The sequence below is a fragment of the Narcine bancroftii genome, chromosome 4 (genome assembly GCF_036971445.1).
Source record: "Narcine bancroftii isolate sNarBan1 chromosome 4, sNarBan1.hap1, whole genome shotgun sequence".
Taxonomy (NCBI): Eukaryota; Metazoa; Chordata; class Chondrichthyes; order Torpediniformes; family Narcinidae; genus Narcine; species Narcine bancroftii.
Genome location: NC_091472.1, coordinates 227344768 through 227363607, shown reverse-complemented (window position 1 = coordinate 227363607; position 18840 = coordinate 227344768). Strand labels below are relative to the sequence as shown.

At 42.8% G+C, this 18840-nt stretch overlaps 1 protein-coding gene across 2 annotated transcripts in view; it reads left to right on the top strand.

Moving 5' to 3' along the window:
* Nucleotides 1-16960: 16960 nt before the first annotated feature.
* Nucleotides 16961-18840, top strand: part of itgb2 (integrin, beta 2) — a 146792-nt gene continuing 144912 nt past the window's right edge. Inside the window, exon 1 of one of the 2 annotated variants that reach the window (XM_069934214.1) lies at nt 16961-17168. The gene's annotated coding sequence lies outside the window, so the exon portion shown is untranslated. Of the gene's footprint in view, nt 17169-17293; nt 17428-18840 lie in introns of those variants that run through there. The other variant, XM_069934215.1, reaches the window with a different exon arrangement.

Sequence of the window (18840 nt, the reverse complement as noted above, 5' to 3'; positions counted from 1 at the left end):
TTTTGTTTGGCTCCGTGAGCCATTTTTGTAGTCCTGAGTTCGGGGTTTCCACTGACCTCAGGGAGCGGGCTTCTCTCTCCATGGCAGGCCTCCGCGTACCGGTAAGGTCTACACCTTCCTCCTCCGACGTCCTTCCTTCTTATTTTCTTCCTGTCGTTTTTGGTTTTTCTTTCTTTGCTGCCATTTTCTCCACACTTTCACTTTCAATTTGCTATGGTTTCTGTGTTAGTGCCTTTGTTTTTTCTCTACTTTTTTTTACTTTTCTGGAGAGGGCTGGAGTTCACCTACCAGCCACTACTCCATCACATGACTCCTCCTCAACCCACAATCTTGATGTTATTTCTTCTACTGCAATTTTCCAAAGTGTCCATCTTCTGACTAAGCTGGTCCTTCATTATTTTTGATTCTGCTTGCAACTTTTTCACCTGGTCTTTTAATTGCTGTATTTCAAATTCATTTATTTTATTCTTTCTTCCATAGCTTCTAATTTCTTGCCCATTTGCTTTACATTTTTCTGCACCTGACCAGTCACATCTCTGGTTTCTGTCACTTTATCAAATATGACTTTAAGAGTCTGTTGCAGTGATTCTTCCAGAGATCGCTGCAAGATTACCCACATACATTTTGACCTCTGAAACTAATAATAAAGTTTCTTTACCAACCTCTCTGAATCTTTGTTCTTTGTCTGATTCATCTTCTACCTCTATCAGTTCTTCACTTGGTTCTCTCCCGGAGCTGTCAAGTGCAGGATACTTTTTTAAAAGTGCCTCCATTTCTTTTTCTTCTCTGTGAAGGCGCTACTCCTCGTGCCTACGCAGTAGATGTTCTTCTTCAGTTAGGCTATTGTTGGGGGAGACCCTGAGTGAAAGAGCTCAAAGTCTTCGCAGCTCCCTGGCGTTCACCTCAAAGGACCAGCTTCCGAACAGCTCCAGGCTCCTTCTTTGAGGTAGGCTTTATTTCTTTTTTATTTTACCAGCTCCAGCGCTGTAATAACAAGTTTTTCCTTCTTTGGCGGCATCCTGTTCTTTTCTCCAACTCTTCCATCTGTTCCTTTCACTGTCCTTTTAAAACTTTTCTATATTTTTTTGACTTTTGAAAACATTTTCGAGGAGAGTAGGGATTACGTTACTAACTCCACATCATCACTTGGTACACCCCCTCCCCCCCATGAAGAATAATTTTGACTCAGAAGATTAAGAAGAAGAATTAATCCGATTTGAGAGAGCCAATAAGGACATGAAAAATACTGTTGAGACTAACGAATTGTTATTGATCACTCACCCACTCTTCCTGGTCCATGTTAACTGGCCAATCCCCACCACCGCACCAGTTATCATCCTCCTGTCCATTTATAAATCATCTCTCCACCGGACTCTTCAGTACTACCTGCATCCATAAATCTCTTGTTTCCTTCCAACTCCACCAATCGTCTCACTACACCCATCCTAAGTTCAAAGTTCAAATTTATTTTCAGAGTACATACATGACATCACATACAACCCCAAGATTTTTTGTCTTGCTGGTCAGATCAACTCTGCCAAACGTCCACCACACCCATCCTTTCCCTTCAACCAAATCAACTTCAACCTTCCTCTCTGTGGTTTCCTCACTGCATTCTGTTTTACATGTTACCAACCCCTCCCCAATTTCCCCCTGCCTTCCCCTGACAATGATCAAACCACACCACACCCTCAATCTTGTCTTTGGCACACTTCCTCCAAAGCTTTTCCAGCAGTCACAATATCTTGTATAGTAGAAGGTCACAACCTAGGGAACTGAGCATGTTTTTATTTGTAAATAGACACAATTCAAGTATGGAGAATTGATGGGGCATTATTAGATAACAGATCAACCATGAATTGTGAGATGGGTTTAAGAGATAGTCTATTCTGGTCCTTAATGGTATAAGGGGATGAAAAACATACTCTTTATAGTCTTGTTTCCCATAGCTGCTTTAAGCTCAATTTCACACACAAATTGTTTAGTAAAAGTAATCAGAAAATGTAGCATTTGCATGACTGTCAATTAGTGCATTCATTTGATGGGTCCAGGTTCGCGCATCCAGGACAGCCAATCAGCAGCCAGCCTCACTCAAGCCACGCCCTGGTGGTGACAAGTTCAGATGCCTATAAAAGACAGAGCTGCAGGCCAATAAAGCCAGTGTCAATTACACTCCCTTGGTGTGCGAGTCTTCTTTTATCCTTGAGCTATAACCGTAGTGTCTGGCTACACTCTCTCATTTCCCGAGATTTATTAAACATCCTGATTTTGAAGCCTTTGTAACTTAATTATTTCTTAATTTTAAATGTAAACATACAGTACGGTAACAGGCTGCCCAATTTACACTCAATTAACTATTCTCCCAGTGTGTTTTGAATGGTGGGAAGAAACCGGAACCCCAGGGGAAAACCCGGGGAGACATGTACAAACACCTCACAGACAGCTTAAATCCATGAATACAGCCCTACTTTTGTGATTCACCAGGACTTTGGGTCCCACCATTATTCAGACGAACCCCTTCCCTCTGGATGGTTCCTTCCTTCCCCAGTACTGGTACCAGAACCCATTTCTCTCACACCAAGTTCTGAGCCACGCATTTACCTCGCCATTTACCCTTTGCCAATCTGCACATGTTTTAGTAAATAACATGGAGAGGATCACCCTTGCTGTTCTGCTTTTCAGTTTTGCCCCAAGATCCTCAAAAAAGCCTCCACCAAACCTCCTTCCATGTCATTGGTGCCTCCTTGGACCTTGATCTCCTCCAGTTCCTCCAAGTTCTTCTCAAGCCCAGAAGAGATGTTGTCTTCTGAGCACCAGGTGGACAACACACCCTTTAAACTTCTCAGTCTTTGTTTGAGAGAACAAGGTCTGTTCCACTAATCATGCTACCCCTGGGACCTGTGCATTGTTTGTCTCCATCCCCTACTTAACTGGCTCCCTGCATCATGGTGCTCCTATTGGCCTTCATTAACCATGGGGTCGAGTTCAAAGACCATGAGCTAATGTTGCAGCTATGCAAGATCTTAGCTCAACTCCACATGGAATATTGTGAAGGTTGTGGGTGCTATAGAGAGGGTGTAGAGGAGATTTGTATGGATTGGTGAGCATCCCTTATGATGATAAGTTGAGTAATCTTGGTCTTTTCTCCTTGCAGTGATGGCGGATGAGTGGTGAACTGATAGAGATGTACAAGGTGAAGAGAGGCATTAATCATGTGGATGGCCAGTGGATTTTATCTGGGACTGAAATGTCTAACATACACTGCCAGCAATGGTGGTGAAGACAGGTATAACTAAATCTCTTAAGACACTATTAGTAAGGTACATGGAGTTGAAGGTTATGAAGTTGGGAAATTCAGTTTTCGAGTAGATTATTAAGTCAGCACAACACTGTGGGATGAAAGATCTGTACCTGTATCTGTACTGTATCTGCATCTACTGTATCTGTATCTGTATCTGTACCTGTATCTGTATCTGTACCTGTTCCTGTATCTGTACCTGTTCCTGTACCTGTACTGTACCTGTACTGTATCTGTACTGTATCTGTATCTGTACTGTATCTGTACTGTATCTGTATCTGTATCTGTACTGTATTTGTATCTGTACTTGTATCTGTACTGTATGTGTATCTGTATCTGTACTGCCTGGTAGATTTCAAGAAGCAAGATTCTTTTATTGTCATGAACAAAACCAATATTACACAAAATTGCATTTAGTCTGGGCTCAGGCAGACAAAGAATCACCATCAGCAGAAAATGCATGGCACCCCTTGGAGTCAGAGAAAGGGAAGCAAAAGAGAGCTCCTCCCAGAGGAACTGATTATATGTGGATTCACCTCCAGTGCTCCCTCAGCCTCTGCAGCCAAACCATCAGTAACCTGAGCTCCAGACATGACCAGTAAGCCTCTGGCGCCTTTAGCACCCTCTCATATCTCGGTTTCTGATACCTGGTAACCGTCCAACCAGGCGCAGCCCAGTCACCAGCAGTCCGCATCCTGGTGTGAGTCCTTTGACCGCAAGCTGCCTGCAGCCTGCAGCCTTTGACTTGAGTCACCAAAAGCCCGCCGCCTGTGTGTTCTTCAGCTGCAGACCCCCTCCCTCATGGATTCCTCTGTTCTATATTCTATATTCCATACATTGGTTTTCTGAACTGTGAAACAAATTCCAAAGTTGCACCCATAACTTTTATGGCAGGAATCCCACACGTCATCATTTTGATGGGTTGGTACTTGTATCACTGAAGCTCTCTGGAAATATAGTGAAATTAACAACCATATTACATTGATCTGTTGCCGGTGAGGATCAATGTTTCAGTTAATATTATTTCTTAAACATACAAACTGAAAATCCATTTAGCAACAGGAAAAGTTCCCTGATGCACATGTGTCTATCAATGATTTCAGGGATACAAACTAAAGAACATGATGCCACAGAAGTAGTAAAAACGCAGGGCTGGAGAAATTCAGCAGGTCAAACCGTGTACTTTATAAAGCAAACATAGAGTTAATGTGGTGAACTGCTGTAGACTCATTTATCTGGATCCGCCCTGTTCTGTGACTGTACCCATGGTTCCTCCCTCCATCACCAGAACCCCTCCCCAGAAAGTCTGCATTACAGCACAGGATAACTTTCAAGTTTAGTGTAAATAAAAGCCTATAGTTCTGCAACTCCAATCTTTTATTTATTGATAGCACATCAATACATAACCAACATTTTGGACTTGAGCCCTTCATCAAAGTATGAAAAAATGTGGGCAGGCAACCGATCAAAAAGGTGAGGGGTGGGGAGAGGAGCACAGTCCCAAAGGCAGGGAGGAGAGAGGACATAGCAGCAAGATGGGGAAGGAAGGATGGGTCAGTGATTAGAATGGGAAGAGGGTGGAGAGTTGAGGGAAAGAAGATGGGGGAAAAGAAGGAAGAGAGAATGGAGAGTAGGTTAGAAGAAACTGGAGAACTTGAAGTTAATGCCATCCAGCTGGATAGTGCCCAGATGAAAAATCAAGTGTTCCTCCAATTTACAGGCAGTCTTGGAGGGATAGTACATGAGGCCATGGACAGACATGTGAGAATAGGAGTGAGATGAAGAACTGAAATGGTTGGCCACTGGGAGGTCCCTGTCACTGGTGCGGACAGAGTGAAGATGCTCAGTAAAGCGATCTCCCAGTCTGCTCTCAGTGTCTCCGATGTCGAGAAAGCCACAAAGGGAGCACTGGATCCGTAAATCAATCCTGCAGATGCACAAGTGAAGTGTTACTTCATTTGAAAGGCCTGTTTGGGGAACTGGATTGTGGTGAGGGAGAAGGTGTGGGCACGTGTTGTACTTCCGGCAGCCATGGGGAAAGGTGCCAGGGGTGTGATTAGTGGGAAGGGATGAGTGCAAAAGGGAGTCATGGAGGGAATGGTCCCCATGTCAGGACGATCAGGGAGGAGAGGGGAAGATGTGTCTGGTAGTGGGATCATGTTGTAAGTGCTGGAAATTCTGGAGGATAAAATGTTGAACGCGAAGGCTGGTTGGGTGGTAGGTAAGGACAAGGGGAATCCTGTGTTTATTGCATCTAGGGGCAAAGGGAGCCAGGGCAGATGAGTGGGAATTGGAAGGGATGCGAGTGATGGTGGTTGAGGAGAAGCCGCTTCTGTGGAAGAAGGCAGGCATTTCAGATGATCTTGGGATGTAAGGGATTGCTTAAGGTGGTATGTGAATGGAAAGAAAAAGTTTAAAAAAACACTGTTTCAATCATACCTAATTGACTCGTTATGTGCACGATTTCATAACTCCAAAGGAAAAGGGCCAATGACAATTTTTCTCAAGCAAAATATTTCAGTAATAATTGGGTCTAGAGCAGTGATTCTCAACCTTTTTTCCCCACTCACATACCACCTTAAATTGTCCCTTACTAATCACAGAGCACCTGTAGCATAGGAAATACTTAAAGTGGTATATGACGTGGACATTACCCCTCCATAAATCTTCGTCCGTGAAGCCAAGCCAAAGAAGAAAAGAAGATATGAGAGGAAAGAAAAAAATTGAAAACCACTGGTTTAAAGGAAACAGAGAGCTTATACATTCAGAGAATGGGGGAATGTGAAACAAGCTGCCAGTTCAATTGATAAATACAGACTCAGTTTTGACATTTGAGAAAAATTTGGACAGGGATGTGGATGGGGGAGGAAGGATGTGTGGAGGAATAGGGTCCAGTTGCAGGGATGAAGCAAAACTTAACACTTCATTTCTTTCTGGCACCTCCTTCCCCCACACAGAAAGTATCAAAGCACTTTGTTTCTTTATTGACAAGAGATTAAACCAGTCACCCTCTACTACCACTCTCCTCCGTCTGGAAGAATTTGTTCTCACTGTAAGCAACTTCTCCTTTCATTCATCTCACTTCTTTCAAATCAAAGGATTAATCATGGGTACAAGCATGGGTCCCAGCTATGCCTGCCTGTTTGTGGGTTTTTGGAGCAACCCATGGTGGAAGCCTACACAGGCAAGGCCCCTCAACTCTTCCTCCGGTATATTGATGACTACATCAGGGTTGCCACATGTACCCACAATGAGCTTGTCAACTTCATTCACTTCATGGCCAATTTTCGCCCCAATCTCAAACTCGCCTGGTCCATCTCTGACAACACTCTCCCCTTTCTGGATTTCTGTGTCTCAAGCTCAGCTTTCCACTGACATATATTACAAACCCACCAAATCCCACACTACCTCAGCTACACTTACTCACATCTTGTTTCCTGCAAGGATTCTATTCCCTTCTCACAAGTTCCTCTGTCTCCTCCACATCTGTTCCCAAGATCAGTCAAGATCATCTGAAATGCCTGCCTTCTTCCACAGAAGCGGCTTCCCCTCAACCGCCATCACTCGCATCCCCTTCCAATTCCCACTCATCTGCTCTGGCTCCCTTTGCCCCTAGATGCAATAAACACAGGATTCCCCTTGTCCTTACCTACCACCCAACCAGCCTCCGCGTTCAACATTTTATCCTCCCGAATTTCCAGCACTTACAATATATACCTACGGCATACTTAAAAATGGTATGTGGGTGGAAATAAAAAGTTTGAAAACCACTGCTTTAAACTATTTCCCCTTTCACCTTTCACCCATTTTGTCCAGTTTTTTTTCTCACTTAAACTCAGTGGAAAAATCCTGCTTGCATTTACTCTATCTATACCCAAAATAACTTTGTACAGCTCTATCAAATCTCTCATTCATCTGCACAATAGGGAATAAAGTCCTCACCTGTTTCACCTTTCCCTGTAAATCAGTTCAAGTCCTGGCAACATCCTTCCAAATCTCCTCTGCACACTTTCAATCTTATTGATATACTTCCTGTCGTTAGCTGACCAAACTATATACAATACTCCAAATTTGGCCTCACTAATGCCTTATTAGGCATCATTAAATTTGCAGATTGATTTCTGTTGGTTATTATTACAGCCTTACAAGGGGTTAACCATATCACCATATAACCATTTATGGAGCGGAAACAGGCAATGTTGGCCTTTCGAGTCCACACCGGTTCACTGATTTTGTGCGCCCTCTTCAGGCATTGGTCCCAGTAGATCTTCATTCAATAACAATCTGCAGCATTTAAATGAGAAAACTTGCTGATGTTTAATTTCATTCCTTTTTGACTATATTTTCTGATTAAAGCTCATCAGCGCAAATTACTCTTCAAATGCAGAATTTGACAACATTTACTAAATTGAATTTCATCTCACCTGGAGGCCATAAAGTGAAAGATTAAGAAAAAAAATCCATTTCATAAGACATGGAGTGGGGGCACTGACAAAGGGAGGGTTAATGTTTTCTTTTAAAGGATGCACCAACTGATGTGACATGTGCAAGCCAACCACTCTCAAACAAGAGTATATGGGCAAAAAAACAAGTAGAATGAAACAGTACACTGGACTGAGGTGTAGGTGAGTTCAGAAAGCCACGAACCTTAGCTTTCCATTGAAAAACAATATGTGTGGTGGCCATGCTTGAGTCAGGATGCCTATGACTGAACCATACCAGCTACACCTGCAATCTCAGAGTGTAGAAGAAAAATGTTTTTATTATATTGAAAGTGTTGCATGTCTGTTTCTTTTGTAAATTGAAAGCCCTTTTTTCTTATCTTTTGTATGTTAAGAAACCAGCCAGTTTCAACTGGTCTGCAAAATGGGGCCCCTGAAATGAAATGTGCTTTGTGTGTAGTGAGAGATAAGAGTTGCTTGCTTCCTTGCTCATCTGTATAAAAATGTGCTGTCTGCCTTCTGGAGGCAGAGTCCGCGCCTGAGACCAGTTAGGACGGTCTCTCCATTATATCATGTAATAAAGCTCTCGAAGCAAACTCTGAAGTCTCCGCCTGAGTTATTCTGCAAAGAGATTTCCCTGACACAGAGCAAGGCCATTAAATGGCTGTCAAGGGTTACCACTCCTTTGAATCTTTAGGTTGACATCCTTCTAATCAGGAAATGAAGATATTTATAGCCCTTACAGTAGTTTAATTTAATTTTCTGCTCAAGCGACATCCTTGACATCCTCAATGGCTCAGGTTGCATTGGACCAAGCCTGCTGCCTGCAACCACCACCTTTGGTTATCTCGGCATGATGCAGAAGATGATTTTTTTTTTGAATATTTTATTTATTTTGTTTTCCATCAATAAACAAAGAAACAACATCAAAGACTACTTCGAGATGTACATGTATCCCCTAACATCCCCAAACATGTGATGTTCCCCTCCCTTTCCTACCCCCCTAAAAAGAAAGAAAAAGAATATCGGGGAGGCTGTGGAGCCACCCCTTTATGTAATTTCTTTTATTAACCTACCTATTGGTATTTTTGTTGGGCTATCCAGAGGATGGTTCTTGATGGTCATCAATAATCTTGAGTCCAACTGGGAGTCCAAACAAAGATCAAACCTCAGGAGACGTAATACAGAGGATGAAGACAAAATAACAATCAACTTTTGTCTTCTGTCAAACTGTCTCTGAATTTAACAGTTTTCAAATACTCCTGACATTCTGAGACACATAAAAACTATTAAAAACAAAATGATAAATACATTTAAAAAATTCATTAAGTAATAAACTAAAACAACTGGAGAAATTAAATTTAAATTATTCCTTTGCATTATAACCTGCAATTCCAGAAAGCCACTGAAATGAATAGGGTTTTAACCCAATTAATAAAGTCCAAATTTTTCCAAAACTTTAAATACATCATCCCATTCCAATCTGTCAAAAGCTTTCTTCACATCTAGGGCCAGAGTGACACTCAATTCATCCCTTGTTTGTGCCAGATGAATAATGCTGAGCAGTCTGCCAACATTGTCTGCAGACTGCCTCTTCTGTAAGAAACCCATCTAATATTCATTTATTAATTTAGGCAAATATACTGCCTATCTATTTGCTAGAGCTTTAGCAATGATCTTATAGTCCGTATAATAACATGGGCCTATAAGATGGCGGTTTCAATGGGTCCCTATCTTTTTTTTGGGAATCACTGTAATAATTACTACTGAGAAGGACTCTAGAAGAGTACAAGTTGCCATTGCTTGATCTTGTACCTCCATAAATCAAAGTATCAATAAATCTTTAAGTTCTTTATAAAATTCAGGTGGGAACCCGTCTTCTCCCAGGGATTTATTAACGCACAGATAACAATGCTACCCCTATCTTAACTTGATTAAAGGGAGTGTTTAAACGCCTTTGTTCTTTTAGATTTAAATTTGGAAGGTTCAGTTATGACAGGAAACTCTCTATTTTATTCAAATCTCCCACTGATTGAGATTCATATACGTTCGTATAAAATTGTTTAAAAGCTTCATTTATATCCTTGATTTATAGGAGATCCTGCCCACGTTTGACTTAATTGCACATCGTTCTCGAGGCTTGCTCTGATTTTAACTGTCAGGAAAGGACATTGTGGGCTTGTTCCCCGAGCCTAGCTCATCGTACTTTTGCTTAGATTTTGTTATCATTTTTTCCATTCTATACATATTTATTCTATTGTACTTGAGCTTCTTACTTATTTGTCTTCTATGTTTTTCCACAGAGCCTCTTTGTTGAAGGTCCTTTTCTAAAATTGTGATTTCCTTTTCCAATTCATCCCCCTCCCTTGTATGTTCTTTTTAAATCCTAGACACATAACAAATAACTTAAATATACTTTTAACGTGTCTCAAAGTAAAAATTTGTCCACAGTTGAGCCAGAGTTAGTCTCATAGAACATTAATTTGATTCCGAATAAAATTACAAAAATCCAGCCTTTTCAACAGCAAAATATTAGAGCACCATCTGTGAACCATACTTGACAGATCCAGTGACTTCATTAGAAACATTGCAGTCTAAATTTGAATTTTTCAGGACTTTCTTGGGCTATAAAGTTAATTGGGATAAATGAATAGGGTTTCTGACCCTGTATCATATCTGACCTAACATAATAATAAGGGATCAGTGCCAGGGAGCCAGGCTAGGTTCCTCGGGAAGTCTAGCAGTGAGGGTCATTGTCTGATGCAATTCTCCCAGTACATTGGCACACATCAGCTGTGCCACTCACACCCACCAGCCACAGCCACCACTGTCACTCGCTCTTGCCAAACACCAGCAGGATACATGAGCATGCACTTCATGAGGACTGCAAGCCTTGCTACAATGCTAGGGCCATTTGAGTACACTGATATATTCTGACACTGAAGGAGTCCATTCAGCCCATTGGGCTCAAGCTGGCTTCCAGAGTTGGCCCATTCCTTTCCACAGCATTGCAACATTCTCTTTCACATGTCCCTTTGAATCTTCTTTAGTCATTTTTATACAGGGTAATTTACAGTAGCTAATTAAATGAGAAACATGGAGTCATAGTTTTACAACATGGAAACAGTCTCCTTGCTGCAACTTGTCAATGCTAACCCAGTTGACTAGCCTTTGATGCACATTTTCAGCCCATATCCTTCTCAACCTTTCCTCTCCATGCACATCTCTAAATACCTTTTTTAATATCACAGTTGTACCTGCTTCTATCACTTCTTCTTGCAGCTCATTCCATTTGACCACCACCCTCTGTATGAAGAAAGTGCCCCCCTTCAATTTTCTGCTCTCACTTTAAATCTATGCCCTCCCATTTTAGCTACGCCCAGGCTGGGAAAAAAGACAAATGACTATTTACCTTAAATGTCCCCCTCATGATTATAAATGTCTCATCTTCCTATGCTCCTTGTCTTTGGGTTGTGGGAAGAAACAAGAAACAAGAAAGCCTGGAGCAGTGAAGTGGAGAATGTGGAAACTCCACAGAGCCTTCACTAAGCACTGAGCCATTGATCTGTTCTATGCACATTTCTCTGTGGTTAATAAACCAGTGACATGATTGAATTGCTAGAGAAGACCCCCCCCTCTTTTTTTTCTGAAGGCCCAATGCTGAATGCTCCACAATCTTGCCATCATGAACATTCAACTTTTGTCTTGTAACTACATGCAAGGTAACTGTGAGAAGAAGGAGAGATATAAGGAAGGGGTTTGAGGGAGGAAACCTGGGCAACTCTTTTCTGCCAAGGTAATCCACAAATTTCTAAATGTAACATCACTAAACAGAAAATCATTTCTCCGGGTTGGGAGGGGTGGGGGATAAAAGATTAGTATTCTGAGATATGCTATTATTAGTGCAACTGTCATCTAATATGCTTGGGTGAAGTGCCTGTTGTGGTTGAAGAATTGGCAGTATGTGATTGCAATGAAAAATATGAAGCTTGCAACACTTTTTGGATAATGAGAGTGTGGTAGAGTACATCAGTCCTCGCTGACAGAAAAGAGAATATCACATAACAAAGTGTATTTTTTTCACGTGGCATTTAAACCACTTTAGGCCAAAAATGCATCATAAAGCAATGTCGCAATATTGGATGCAGTATACCAGTGGTTCTCAACCTTTTTCTTTCTCCTCATATACCACTTTAAGTATTCCCTAGGCCATAGATGCTCTATAAGGGTGCTCTATGTGGGTGGGGAAAAAAATGTTTGAAAACCGCTGTTTCAATCATACCTAATTGACTCATTATGTGCACGGTTTCATAACTCCAGAGGAAATGGGCCAATGACAATTTTTCTCAAGCAAAACATTTCAGTAACAATTGGGTCTAGATCAATGATTCTCATCCTTCCCTTCCCACTCACATACCACCTTAAGCAATCCCTTACTAATCACAGAGCACCTATGTCATTGGGTTTGCTTAAAGTGGAATGTGAGTGGAAAGAAAAAAGGTTGAGAACCACAAAATTGCTGGAGGAACTAAAAGGTAAGCAACAATTCAGGTCTGAGACTTTCATCAGGATTGGTTACAGCTGATTCCACAAACCAGAACTTTAATTCAGAGCACTGGAAAAACTTTGTTCTGCAAAGGATGCAAGTGAGCACCCAAGAACTCATTTTATCTAAGTCCATAAGAACAGGAAAGGCTTACATTTTAAATGTTACATTTTTAAAATTTAGATGTACAGCATGGTAACAGGTCATTTCAGCCAACAAACCCTTGCTGCTCAATTACACCCAATTAACTACAACCACCCCCCCCCCCCCACCAGTACATTTCAAATGATGGGAGGAAACTGGAGCCCCCGGGAAAACCCATGCAGACACGGGGAGAATGTACATACTCATTACAAACAGTGTGGGATTTGAACCCCAGTCCTGATCACTGGTGCTGTAACAGCATTACACTAAATGCTGCTCCAACCATGCCACCCCAAATTAATTGATCATTTATTTGACTGTAGATTAGGAAATGCTTCTTCATGCAAAAATAGGATCAATGAGTCGAATGGACTTTCAAAAAGGAAAGTGAAAAGAAAAACCATCACCAGGCAAGGCTGAGACAGCATAAAAGTGAAATTAAGGAGAGGATGTGGAAGTTTTATCGCAAACAAGCTGGAGTCAAATTTCTTCTGTATTTGTGATATAATTACAAGTTTCATAATTTCATCAAGAAAATGTCCAGATGTCCTCTCCATACTTGCAGAAAACCAAGATCAAGGTTCCTTTACTGTCATGTAGAAATACAGAAAGTAATATTACATGAAATTGCCTTCTGCCTGCCATGAAGCAAAGGATTGTCATTAGTGTTACCTTACAGTTAGAGAGAAAAACAAAAGACATCCCTTCAAAGTCACTGAGTGTCCATGGATTCATCTCCTGCGCTCCCGCAGCTTCTGCAGCCACATAGACTACTTTGATTCTTTGATTCATTGGCAACCCGTTCTCCAGATCCAAACCTTCAATACGATCAGGAAGGCTTCTGCGCCCGAGGCCCTTCAAGAATCTTCTTTTGGCCTCAGCACTCCCCAAATCCTGGTTCCCATGAGCCAGTCAGTCACCAGCACCTAGCAGCTGTATGGGTCAGTCAGCCATTGAGCCCCTCGCTGTTCCACCGCCACGGCCAGCATCCTGAGGGTCATCTCCTCTGCTTCTCTTTCTCAACAGGAAGTGTTCTCCCCATCCCTATTTCTGGTGCCCTGCACCAGTCTCCTGCTTCTCGGAGTCTGGAACCCCTCGTGGCTGCTGCTCAGTACTGGCATCACCAACTTGGGAACAGATCCCGCGGTTGTAGGATTTTACTTAGGCTGTTTAGTGCCTACACAGAGCCGGCGGCATTTGAACTGTGCAGTTAAACCCTTCAGGGCAGTGCTGTGTCTCCGCTCCCTGCTTTCTCAGGTCCACACCAGTGGCAGTGCTGCTGTTACAGCAGCTTCGTCAGTGATTGATCTGTGTTGTATTGTATATCCCTGATTATCAGTGTCTATTATCATGGTTTTTCAGAGTCCCAGCATCTCACAGATAATACATCATTCAATCAAGCCATGTTTTCCATTACAATGTCAGACTTCAAAGCCACACTTCCTCTTTCCATGGGCTTGGATTGCTTGAGTCTTCTTGACAAATTTCCTGCAAACAGTTATCTGATTAATGATTTAGCTTGAAGTGCTCGTTTATCATAATCACAATTCATCATTTTGTAGTATCAAAACAGTGAATATATTTGCATTTACAGGTAAAATGGAGATCTGAAACTTTTCTTCCTGACATTCTCACTCCATTTCCAATGTGACGCACTTTTGAACAATATCCTTTGTAGGCCCCCACCCCCCCCAGCAACTTACATTTTTGGTATTTGTTGCTCATAATTTGCTTTTTTGTTTCATTCAGAGAAAAACATTCAGTCCGCTTTAAGGAACATTTGTATTCAACCCACATATGAAGTTTTGTGCTTCCGATCAGTGTGGCAATTATTTTTCACCACTTTCACAACCCATCATAATTACTTCTTCCTCATTCTTCTCTATGTTAGTATAGTTGTTCTAAAAACCCAGACTCTTGCACTTTTGAAGACGCAGCCTGCTCATTCTTTCTTTCCTCACCACTGTCCAAAATGCCAAGACTTACTTCTTGCATGGCAAGAAATAAGCCCATGTATTTCCTGCATTTCAGGGCATTTCACTTGCGGACTACATTGGGCCAGGCAACCGCAGATTGGGTAACCTGCTTTCTTAACATCGAAGTGTTTGCACCCAGAATTGGGCCACCATGGTGATTGAGAAACTATGACAAATGCTAATAATAAAACTCAGTCTCATGCAAATAATATTTTCAGAAGAAAGAAAACTACCCAATATTTAACTCAGGGTTGACATTCTATCTTTCTTGTGACTGGCCAATTTTTTCCAATACTCAGTTTTTGTAAAATTTTGAATCTCCAATCCCTTATCTGTGTTTGAGCAAAATAACTACAGATTAATCAATGATATTGAAATTGAAGTACAACTTAATATGTTGGAATGTCATGGTTAACAAATAATTGCAATTCCGATAATTCCATTTTATACCCTTTAATAATGTTGTTATAGATTCAGAATCTTTTATCTGAAACCCTTGGGACCAGACACTTTTCGGAATTTGGATTTTTTTGGATAATAGAATAATAATAATAATGGTGGTACGTTAAGTAATAGTGCTGTTTCGGGTTCACGTAAAAACACACTCCAGCTAGAAGGGATTCCGGAGGGGGGAGGGGAGTGTTTGCGACGGCGCTGGACAGAGGGTGTTTGCGGCGGCCATCCGAGCTCCTGATGCCCCAGTAGTGGAACCTCGCCCCAACAGTCTGCCCACCATAGTTCCCGACGCCCCAGCTGACTGCCAACTGGAGCTCCTGGCTTCCCTTCAGAGAACTTGAGCTCCCGATGCCTCGCCAGCCAGCCCATCCGAGCTCCTGGCTGCGGATCCTCACCCCAAGCTACCACCCATCCGGGGTCCCAATTCGGACACTGGAAGGGGGGGGGGGGTGGGTATTTGCGGCGGCGCTGGTCGATGGGGGGCATCCGGGCATTAGATTGTTTATCACAAATCGGGTATCTGTATCTGGCGAATCGGAGACACTGAACTCTGTTTTTCCGTTGGCACCTATAAAGTAAGGATTCACTAGGGTTCCACTAATTACCGACATGGATAGACACGGGATATTCAAACGTGAGTTGAGTGTGGATTGCGTCGGGTCATGTTTGGCGTGCCGATGTCATCCATGGAAAAGATGTTTGGTTTTTGGTTTTCAGATCAAAAATTATGTACCTGAGCTGGTTTTTGTGGCAGTAGTTTGATGCTTTTTTTTTGCTATTGACAAACGTGTTGATTTGTATCAATCAGTCATATCCAAGTCCCTAATTAAGATATTCAAGCCACTAAAGAGGATGCAAATTTCTGAGCAGCAGAGCATTGAGCAGCATCCAGACAAACAGGAATCTTTGAGCTTTGAAAGTGGCAAATGAGAGGAGACTTTATATAATGAAGCAGAGAATGAATGGGACTGCAACAAGACTGAAAGAATTTCATCAAGATACTCAAAGGGATTGGAGGAAGCTGATGTATTTAAATGACCACACTGACCTATTATGAAAGATTCTAACAGAAGTCGCATATACCAATGCATAATTTGAACAAAAGTCTAATCTTCTTCGGAGGCAGTGCCTCAAGATATGGTATGACTTACTTCGCAGTCCAGTTTTTGAAGCCAGTGCGGGAACCCACAAGCTCTTCCGTAGGTGGGGCGGACACTTTGAGAGGTGGGGTGCTTCTTCCACTATGTGCGCCGCTTCTGATGCATGGCCTCCAGTTTTTAATACTATCTCAAAAGTCCCTTCTCCACATTGAATGATCCTGAGCCAGATTTGCAGGAATCATTGGGATATTGTATCACTTCAAGGAGGCTTTGATCACACTATTAGATTTTTTTTCCTGTTGACTTGGTAGTTCTTCCCATCAAGTGCAGTTCAGCAAACCTAATTCTAAAGAATAACGGTGCCAGACATAAATGTGCTGGAGAAACTTAGCAGGTCTTGCAGCATCCATTGGAAATAAAGGGCTGGGCCTGTCTTGAAGTATGAGCAAAAGACAGGTGCCTGAATAAGGGGGGAGGGAGGGGGGGAGGAGGAAAGGAGGAGAGTACAGGCTAACAAGTAGGAAGTCATTAGGCTGAAGCAGGTGGGAGGGTGGAAGAGAAAAAAACTGAGGTGGCAGGGGGAGAGGATAGATCTCTGGTGGGCGAGAGAAGGGAAGGGGAGTGGGAGCAAGAGGAAACAGGGATTGGGAAAGAGAGAGACTCAGGGGAGGGGTTACGGACCGATGTTCACGCTGTCTGGGTTGAGAGTGCCAGGCGGAATATAAGGTGTTGTTCCTCCATATTGCGGGGGGCCTCAGTATGGCAGAGGAAGAGGCCATGGTCAAGGTATTTTGGTGTGGGATGGTATGTGGAATTGAAATGTTTGTGGGGTTGAGTGTGAACGAGTATTCGGGTGTGAACGAATACTCCGAACAGCAGAAGGATCTTCGTACTGATGATGAGGTCGGTGCTGTTGGTGGGATTGGACCCAACTTTGACGGTCCTGGTGGTGACAGGCATCACATGCAGATATTATGAAAGAGCATGCCGCGGAAAATGGCGAAGAAACAGCCCAACTCCCCAGAACTTTGAATGACTCCGCCACCTGACTCGAATCGACAGGTTGGATTTCATTCATTTTGGAAACATACCACCCCTTCCGCTTGCGTTCGTTAAAACGCATCCTTCCCCTCTCTACAAACAAAGTCGTGGGGAGTTCGAAGAAGGAAGTTGAACGGGGAACCAGGCGGCTGCGGCGAGACTCCAGTAAGTTAACCGTTGGGTCTATCCTTCTGCTCCACCTGGACCTTGTATTTTTTTTAAAGAACGTCCTTTCTTCATCAAAATCTACGCCACAAATACAAGCGGCGAACTCTGGGTTGGCGGCTTGCAAGTTCACCCCTCATTGCACTGTTGGGGAGGTGACGAGTCAGAACCTCCTTTCCTCTCTTCCCGTTTTCCTGCGCGAAAGCCCCGGGCCAGTTGAAAGAAGTCTGCAGGTCGGATGCCAAGCACCTGACAGCTGGTATTATTTTTCAATTGAAAATAAGTTAGTTTTGCAACTGTTCTTTCTTTTCTGAGAAGCTGCCAGGTCGTGCGGCGTTCACTTTCATGTCCACCGTTCGATACCAGTATCTGCACATGTTCCGAGTTGTAATATCCGCCCATGTTCTACCCCCCTGTGCTCATTGCCTGCTTTTGAGCTCAGCCCTTCGCGCTCACGATCTCTCTCGTTCCATCAGCTCAGGAAATCCCCTCCAGGTTGCCTGTCCTTAAAACCGTTTCGTTGACTGTGCGGATGTGTCTGCGTGATCTCTCGGGCACCGGGGGGTTCATCCTGCGTTATTTACACGTTTTGCTCAGAAACGACTGCATTGAATGGTTTCATCAGGACTTCATGAACCTTTCGCAAAACAACCTTCGGACCGCGTGGAGACAACTGCATATAAATTTAGCCGAGGTTATATTTAAGGGAAACAGAGGGTTATGGGTGTGAGGTAGAAAAATTAGATTGTTGTGAAGGTTTCCGTGGGATGGCACAACATCCTGGGCTGGAGGGCTGTACTGTGCTGCAATGTTCTATCTTCTATATTTTCCATTTTCGTTCATGTTACTCACATTAACTTCCTTTCAAACAAAACAAAATGTCCATTGTTCTGTTCACAATCTCAACATATTGGTTCATACCTTTCAGATGATAAGAACATCACCTTCTAGATTTGAACATGGTGGGTCCCAGCTTGGAGCTTCACTGTCTTCTACTATCTACAAGCCACCTCCACATCAATCTTCTGTATTTCTATTTCCACAGAAATATTTTGTGAAGGAGATCAACACTGATTTGGCGGGGGTGGGTGGGGTGGTGGGGGGGGGGGGTGGTGGCAGAAGGAGACTGAAAGCTTGGTGAAAGTCATGGCTTTTTTTTTGAGAGTTAGGGTTATTAAGGCAACACTGAAGACAACTAGAAGTCCGAATGTCAGTGTGACCTGGCTTCACATAGTTCCTTCAGCGTCATGATGACCAAATCCCCATTGATGGTTTCCAATTCTACTGCCCCTGTCCGGAAAGGGATACAGGAGTATCAGAGCCAGGGCCACCAGGCTGAGGAACAGCTTTTTCCACAGGCAGTGAGAATGCTGAATGACCAAAGGAATGGCTCACACTAACCATCTGAGACTCTCGTATTCACAAAACAAAATCTATTTATTTGTATCTATGAATACCTGTCCTGCGTTTTGTCTTGTTTCTCTGTATGTGGGTTATGTCTGGTTATGTGGCTGCGTGTTTTTCACGTTTCTCCGAGGACTAGAAAATGCTGCTTCATCAGGTTGCACTTGTAAATCTGCTGACAATAAACTTGACTTAACATATCTACCCTATCTACGTTCCTCTTGATCAGCCTTTGGTGCAAGGAAGATAAGCTCAACCTGTCCCATCT